This window comes from Aplysia californica, unplaced genomic scaffold (genome assembly GCF_000002075.1).
Source record: "Aplysia californica isolate F4 #8 unplaced genomic scaffold, AplCal3.0 scaffold00136, whole genome shotgun sequence".
Classification (NCBI taxonomy): domain Eukaryota; kingdom Metazoa; phylum Mollusca; class Gastropoda; order Aplysiida; family Aplysiidae; genus Aplysia; species Aplysia californica.
Genome location: NW_004797406.1, coordinates 1337877 through 1346083, shown reverse-complemented (window position 1 = coordinate 1346083; position 8207 = coordinate 1337877).

The following is an 8207-nucleotide window of genomic DNA, read 5'->3' as shown; positions in this document are numbered from 1 at the left end:
GGTAAGTGTTTTACTACGCTCGCAACTGCATAAGGTCATATGAGCGCGCAGCGGGACACCTCACATTTTCAGTCCAGGGGAAATTTTGAATTTTGCCCGGGTGGCGGCCGAAGCCTACTCTTATCGATTTTAGACCACCAAGGGATCTTTAACATGCGCAACTTGCACACGGGCCCTCCGGTATTTTTCGCCCTTGTCCGAGAAGGCTAGGTGTAGATCTTTCTTACCAGAAAATCAGGGGAGTGGCTGAAAGACAGCAGTAAGAAGGAGCCGGGAAAGAGTCAGGAGCCCAGAGGAGGGGGCAAAGGAGGTGAGGGGTGGGGGAAGAAAGTGGAGACGAAAGCAGACTACAGAATACGGCTACAGAGCAGGAAAGGAAGTCATAGGAGACGATTTTAGAGAAGAAAGTTTTTCCGTCGCTATCGGGATTCGAACCCGGGACCTTTGAATGAGAGGCGAATACCTTTACCTTTAGGCCACGAGAGCCCCATTAAATTGTGTCGATGGGAGCGTGAAAACATCTACTTTTGAATTGATTTTGATGGCGTACGTCGTCATGCTGAAGATTTTTTTAACGAATATCTAGTTTTAGTAAGGTTTTACGTCACTCGCAACTGCATAAGGTCATATGAGCGCCAAGGGGTGGGTGTCAACAGAAAAGTCCAAACGAGGAATCAGGATTACTCTGCTCACCTCTCTTGCTCAATAGCACAAAGTCTGCTTTGACTATCAAGGCTCCCTGGAAGTAGCAGTTCACAAGAGGGTGACAAACATACAACAGAAGTAGAGGAAAATGATGATAGTAAGGATGAGGAAAGAAAAAGCAGAGGTTTCAGCGCTGTTACGGAATTTCAACCAAAAATTAAAAATTCTGCCCTAGAATTGCGGAGATTTTCAGAGTCAGAAACGTTAGAATAAAAATGATGGAACGAGTAAAAGATGCCAATATGTATTTTCTATCTTCACGTGTCAGTTCCAAAACAGAAATCGGTAATCATGGTTCACCACACATTTTCCTGATCGTTTGCTCTAAAACAAATGTATTCTCCTGGTCTTTTAGCCCATCACCCATTGTTCAATTCTCTAAGTCTAAGTAAGATATTTTCGGTTCGACCCTGCTTTTTTAAACTTCTATTTTTCCAGTGAGAGCAAGTCGTTCAGGGTCAGTTGCTTTTTGTTGTTGTCGTTTCGTTGTTGTTCTTGCTGGTTTGTTTGTTTTTTAATTCGATTTAAGTGCCTTGGGAACTGCATTGATTGTGTCTTTTTATTATTGCAGTATTGTTTTATTAGTGAGCGTCCGACGCTGACTTTTTTTTCCGTAGGCCTACTACCTCGTTTGATTTTTTCCCTTTCGTAGAATTCGCAAATGTTTCCTAAGAAATCACATTTCTGTTGCCTCTGGTCTATTTTCGTAACCTTTAGTAACTGTACATTATTCACAGCCATATAAGGGTTGAACGCACATAACCTTTTAAAAAACTTCTTCCTTTTGCCATTGAGATTTTTTTCTCTCCAAAATAATACTCATTTTATTGAATCTGTTGATCTTTGGCTATTTGTTATTCTTCAGGCTATCGCTGTGGAACATAATTTGACATGGATGTACTGTGTTATATCCTAGATATCAATTCTGTGGATCTCATTTTATCTTCTTTTGTTTGTGGAATTTTAAATAGATTTTTAGACTGTGTACTTTTTATTTTCTTTTTGAAGATAGACTTTCACAATGTATTTTGTTTTCTTTAAACTACATTTTAAAAGCTTTTTAAGTTCACTTTCAGTTACAACAGTACGTGAATGAAGTTCCTTAACTGAATCTGCAGTTAAACATAATGACAGAAGCATAATATCTAATGTAATCGATATTTTAGCCAAATTCTTTGAGGTTTGAAATTTCTTCAGTATTTATAAATGACTGTTTCTCTGTATTTAGCAAAGAGGTCCAGTGGCACAACACAGTCTTGTCTTATTCTTCTTGGGGTCCATTCGCATTGGCTGTACTCCCCAAGCGGTATATTCAAACAGCAGAACTTTCCTCCTCGTAAAATTTCTAATTATTCTGCTTCCCCCAGTTCTTCCAAAATTCAAAATAGTTCTTCATGTCTGACTTTATCAAAAGCCTTTGAATAAGCAATAAAGCCTGTGAGTTCAAATACGGCACATCTTTCCATTTTACTTTGATAGGGTGAATATAGAATTTAGTTTACTTTGTCACGAACAATTGCATTTTTGATAAGTCTGATCCTAAAGTTTTTCTCATTCTTTCTATATTTTTGTTAAGTGACTCGTAAGGCGTATCGTTCTATTCTATACAGCTCACACCGTGCTGTACCTGGTGATCTAGCCTAATCTATAAAAACTGACTGAAACACATCTTCTGGAATCTCATCACTGTTTTACATAGATTTCACGAGCTAGCTTATTTACTATTTCAGTACCCAATTATTCTGGTGTCACCATCACTTCAACTGAAATACTGTCTTCTTATCCTGGAGCTATATGTGTACAATCGGATTAGTTGTGGCGTAGATAGTCTGGTGATTTGATGGCCAGATGTATGGTTGCAGGTTTGAATCCCAGTCCTACCTCGACGCTGTTTCCTGGAGACAAACACTCTACCGTACCTAGATTGAAGTCTTTACCCAAGAGAGAATGGGTACCTGGCATAGACAACGGCAGACATGGGTAATTAATTGAGAGTCTGTAAAATTGCAGAAATTGTGGGCACAAATGATGTCTTGCATCACATCCAACACCAAAGAATCAAATGTTTCGGACATCTCCTACGATTACCAACATACCATCCAGCACAACATGCCTACATAAAAAAATTCGACGACAACAAGGCTAGAGGGCGACCGAGAGAGACCTGGATAGATGGAGTCAGGGAAACATTAACCACCCACGGCATTCGACAGAGAGGCGTCTCTTTCTTCCCGCGACACCCAAAAGGGTATATGCGGCGGATAAAAGTAAAAGTAAAGTAAAAATAAAATTGCAGCTCACACTGAATGCTTTTCATCCAGTAAAACAGGGAATGTTTGGAACGTTTTAAGGTACTCCTGGATAATAACCATTAGTTAGGAAGTTCATTATCTTTATAGTGCCTACTTTCAAAGAGAGTACTATAATAAGCTATCTATTATTATTTCAGCTCCTTTTATTTTGATACCTTAGATCTATGTCGATAAAAGAAAAAATTTCAACCTTCTTCATTCTTAGAATAAGTGAAAAACGTGTTTTGCTCAGAATGTCACTCCGGACCAAAGGCTGCCCCCACGGAAAGGGGAAACCCGAATAATGTGTACCGAGTCCTGTAAGTTTCGAATGGGGGGTACATTTATCCGGGTATTGGAGAAACTATAGTCTGGATAATTTTTTTTCAAAACGCCTACCCACTGAAATGCGACACTAGCCATACCACACTGCAGACCGATCAGCATTAAGAAAACAAAAAACACAATAAAAAAAAACATTCGTTTATTTGTATAAAAATAATTTTTAAGATATCAGGAGCAGACTTTTAACATTTTACCCTATAATATTATAATCAATTTATTGTTGTCGCAAAAAAGAAAAAAAAAATTCAATAAACCGACTTTTGTATTGCGAAAGGGACAATGAATGACAGGGAGAGGAAGAAACTGAGCATTAGGAGAAGAGAAGTGAAACGTTCATTTTCCCCCAGGCCCCAGGTAGATCTAGGCGTTGCACAACATGAGAAAATAATTTTCCCTTTGCAATGAATCCATCCCGTGGGGTTTCTAAACGAAGGGAAATAATCTTTTTTATCTTTTTAGCAAAGATTTGGAGAATTCACTGGCTGGTGTCTGAGTGTAAAGGGGCTATTCGTTCTTACAGAGTGTGTAGTCGTCTGAAGGGGAATCCCAGATGGTATGAATAACAATAGGCTAACAATAATAATGATTATAATGAAAGTATTTTTTAAAAACAGAGAAGACAGGCAGACTCGCTACTTGTGGGTAGGAAAGAGATGACAAGAGCGCTCGTCCGCAGCTTCAGTCGTGATGGCTTTTAGAGCGTTCACTCTTCTAGAAATGGAAAGTATACAGAGATACAATTTGGAAAGTTAGATTACAAACGAATTTTGAAGAAAAAAACTATACACCACATAAGATCTCGGATCTATTCCATCAAAAAATCACATACAATTTTAACACAGAAACAAAATGGGCAGACTTTGAGAGATACTTGAGCTGTGGCGAGAAAGAGTGAGTAAATGTTTCGAATACAAACAAAATGACGAGGACAAGACCAATAGACAATAATGTTAGACAAGAAGAGACTGCTCTGTCAACACAGAATAACAACGACTCGACATCCCACTGGTCGAAAGGTGACGAAAGCAAAAGAACACAGCTCTAAAGCGAATGGAATAAAAGAACCACCAAATAAAATCTGTACATGGCACGAATGAGAACGAATGGAAAATAATCTATGTGTATGAGAGTGGGGGAGGGAAAGGGGGAAAGGAGTACAAGTGAAAAAGCGGACGGGGATGAGCCGCATATATGTCAGTCGAATGAATCAGTGAGTACAAGAAAGGGACGTAAATGAGCCCTAGAGAAAAATGAACCCTGTGATGTTCTTAATTTAAAAGGCCAATGGAAAATTATTTTTTAAATAATTTTTTTTATTTAAAAAAAAATGGAAAGTTGCCATTCAATTTTTTTTAAAAGAACGACAGAGATTATTGCTAACAAAATGTATATCGTTGCTTCAATTTCAGGTTATAAGACCATTAAATTCAGGACAGCTAATTATTTTCCTCTTTCTTCTTCTTCTCTCTTTCTTAAAAAAATGTGTTTAGTTTTCAAATTATACGATGCGCTTCACAACTGAGATCTATTTCTCCTCCAGCCTATGTCTATGGTCACACATGACAAACTCTTAAATAAGTAGCCTTGGCCTTGGCCTGTTGGCTAATAATATACACATACATATTTAAAAGGTAATAAGACACATTTACATTTGGATAGATTTCAAGACTGCTTCCAACTCCTGTCAGTCGTTAAAGTAGTCTTTAAAACATAAGCTACTTTTGTAAGTCAGCAGATATTATTTCTCTGAGAGCAAATTTAGCGTAAATTCTTAGAGTAATTTTTTCACTGTTCTCCCTTTTTCAGCCCTGAGCTCCTACCGTTTCCCGAAAAGCTATTTATCAATTATCATTTTTAAAAATTAATATTTAGGGTAAGATCTAATTCAAGTCCTAGACTTTGCTCTTTTCGATCGGAGATGTCGTCTGAGATGATGGACGTTATTGAAATCCAACTTCACTTATACATGTGTAGGCTAACACTTAAGCCCATATCGCAGGTCAAGTCCTTGTATAGAGCTATATAGTTAACGGCCCTCTCACCTCACAATCAAGTTATGCGCTGTTACATTTCTAGCAGTTAAAAATCTTTTGGCACTGGCATTACTTTCTGCGACGGCCATGCCTCGTCTCCATGCAATAGCATCACACCAGCTCAATAAACTGATACTTTTAGCAATAATACGAGGGGGGGGGGGGGGGGGCAAAAAGTCTTTAGTCTAAATCTGAAGGAATAAAGATATAACTTTGTAACTTGGCACACATACTTTTATTTCTCAGCATAGTCTCCATGTAGAGTAACACACTTCTGCCACCTCTCTTTGACCTTCAAAAATCCTTGAGCGAAAAATGACTCAGAATGAGCCCCTAACCAGTCTTCAAAATCTTCATTGGCGCTCTCGTTGTCATGGAAACGACTTTCTTTGAGTGATTTTATAAGATTTGGAAACAGAAAAAAAAAGTCAGAGGGGGCTAGACCTGGTGAATAAGCAGGGTGTGGCTGGATTTCAAAGCCGCACTGTTCTGTCTGGACGGCTTGTTGTGCCCTGTGCGCAGAGATGTTGTCATGCAGTAGGAGAACCCCATTACGAAGTTTTTCACGCCTTTTTTCTCACCTATTTAGACCGAATTTGTATCAGCAAATCCGAGTAGTAGTCTCCTGTGACTGTTTTTCTATTTCCAGGTAGTCAGTCATGGTTATACCTTCACAATCTCAGAATCACGACAGCATGACCTTTCCACTTGACAGTGTTACCTTCGCCTTCTTTGGTGAAAGAGAAAAGGGGGTTCTCCAATGTATGGAGGACATTATGTGATCTGGATCAAAATCATAAATCCATGTTCCATCCATAGTCGCCGTGTTTTTAAAGAAATGTGTCCTTGGGCTCAATAGAAAGGAGAGTTTTTACAGGACTCAACACTCTGCTTCTTTTGATCACTTGTCAAAAGGCGTGATACCCACCACGCAGAAACCTTGTTCATTTTAAGATGGTCACGGAGAATCGTTTCAATTGACACTACACTGATTGTCCTTTCACAGAAAACTGTTTAACAGTTATACGTCGGTTTTGTAGAACCAGTTTCTTTACTACGGATACATTCTCTTCAGTTACGACAATGGATGGGCGTCCTTCATGATCTTCGTCCATCACCGATATGAATCCAGATTTGAATTTTCTTACCCAGCGCGTCACAGTATTATAACGAGGACATTTGTCACCATAAACTAGGACCATTTCCTGAAAAATGTCCAAAGGGGATTTTCCTTACAAGAGTAAAAACTTGATAAACGGGCGATATTCAACAGGCTCCATGGTACAGCGTCAGCAAAGAAAAGCATTTGTGTGTGTGTGTGTGTGTGTGTGTGTGTGTGTGTGTGTCTGTGTGTGTGTGTGTGTGTGTGTGTGTGTGTGTGTGTGGTATCATAGAACACGCTGACTAGTGTCTTATTATTGTCGGATTTTCTCGAAAATGTGCATGGTGTGTTCCAAAGAAATTGTCTATAGGCTGGCGAAATTTCACTTCTCTACCATGATTCCTTCATACCCATACCAAAGACTTATTGACATTGAACCCCCCTCGTACATTATTTTACTTTCGGGTGGATTCACGATAAGGAGTACTCCGCCAAAGCCACGTTCGTGTGTAAAGGGAAGCAACAAAGAATGATAATGCTGATGATTGCCCTATCTGGGTTAATTTCCTTGACTGTTGACGATGACCAAAAAAATTTTTTTTAATTCGGGGGGGATGGTGGTAGTTTTTCTTATTCTTTTGAGAAGTACATTTAATTTATTTACAAAATTTTGTTCCCCGCTCCGCTTGTTTATCGCTTTAGATGGTAACGTTAGTTTTTGTCAACTATCTTGTACTTACATCGAGTTTTACTCTTTGAGATTCGCACACTGGTAGTAGTTATTATTTACGTTTCCTTCCCATCTGTGCATCTGTGCGTTTTCTACCCCCCCCCCCCCCTTCCATGTTCAACAGACACACGCACACATACACACGCACACACACACACACACAAACACACACACACACACACACACACACACATACATACATACACACACACACAAACACAAACAGACACACACACACACACACACACACACACACACACACACACACACACACACACACCACTCACATGCATGCACACACATACCCGTACTTACAGACACACCGTAAAATTACCTGAATTATTTTTTTCCCCGTGTTCCTTTTCTTTCTCTTTTTTTTTTTTTTTTTTTTTGTTGGTCCTTTGATTTCCTAACGTTTTCCGAAACGTTTATAATTGCAAGAGTATTTTTTTAACTTTTTAACTTTCAATTTTTTTTATTGGGGGGTGGGGGAGGAATTTGACTGAGACAATTATGCGTGAAAGCTGGGAATAATAACAATATAAGATAATAAAGGTAAGATGTGCTTTGTTGATGATCTCAACTTTTTGGTCGATAGGTTGTTTGGCACAAGTGATAGATTCTGAATTTGATTTTCAAATCATCACCATCACCATCACCATCACCATCACCATCACCATCATCATCATCATCATCATCATCATCATCATCATCATCATCATCATCATCATTGTAGACTACAAAATGTTTTTTAAAACGGCGGAGACTGGGAATATTTCCCAAAGACGTATACGTTCAACGTTTCGCCGTCTTATGGCTTTCTCAGAATTTTTTAAAAACAGTATCAATGATTAGGCTAGAGCTACACTATAGAAACGCATACGGCAGTCACAATGCTCAATACTTCAAGTATTCCGTGTTACTGTAATTAAAGTAAGGCTTAAGCCCATATATAGTCTGTATTTAAATGGAATGTCGTCGAAATAACACATCCCATCTTT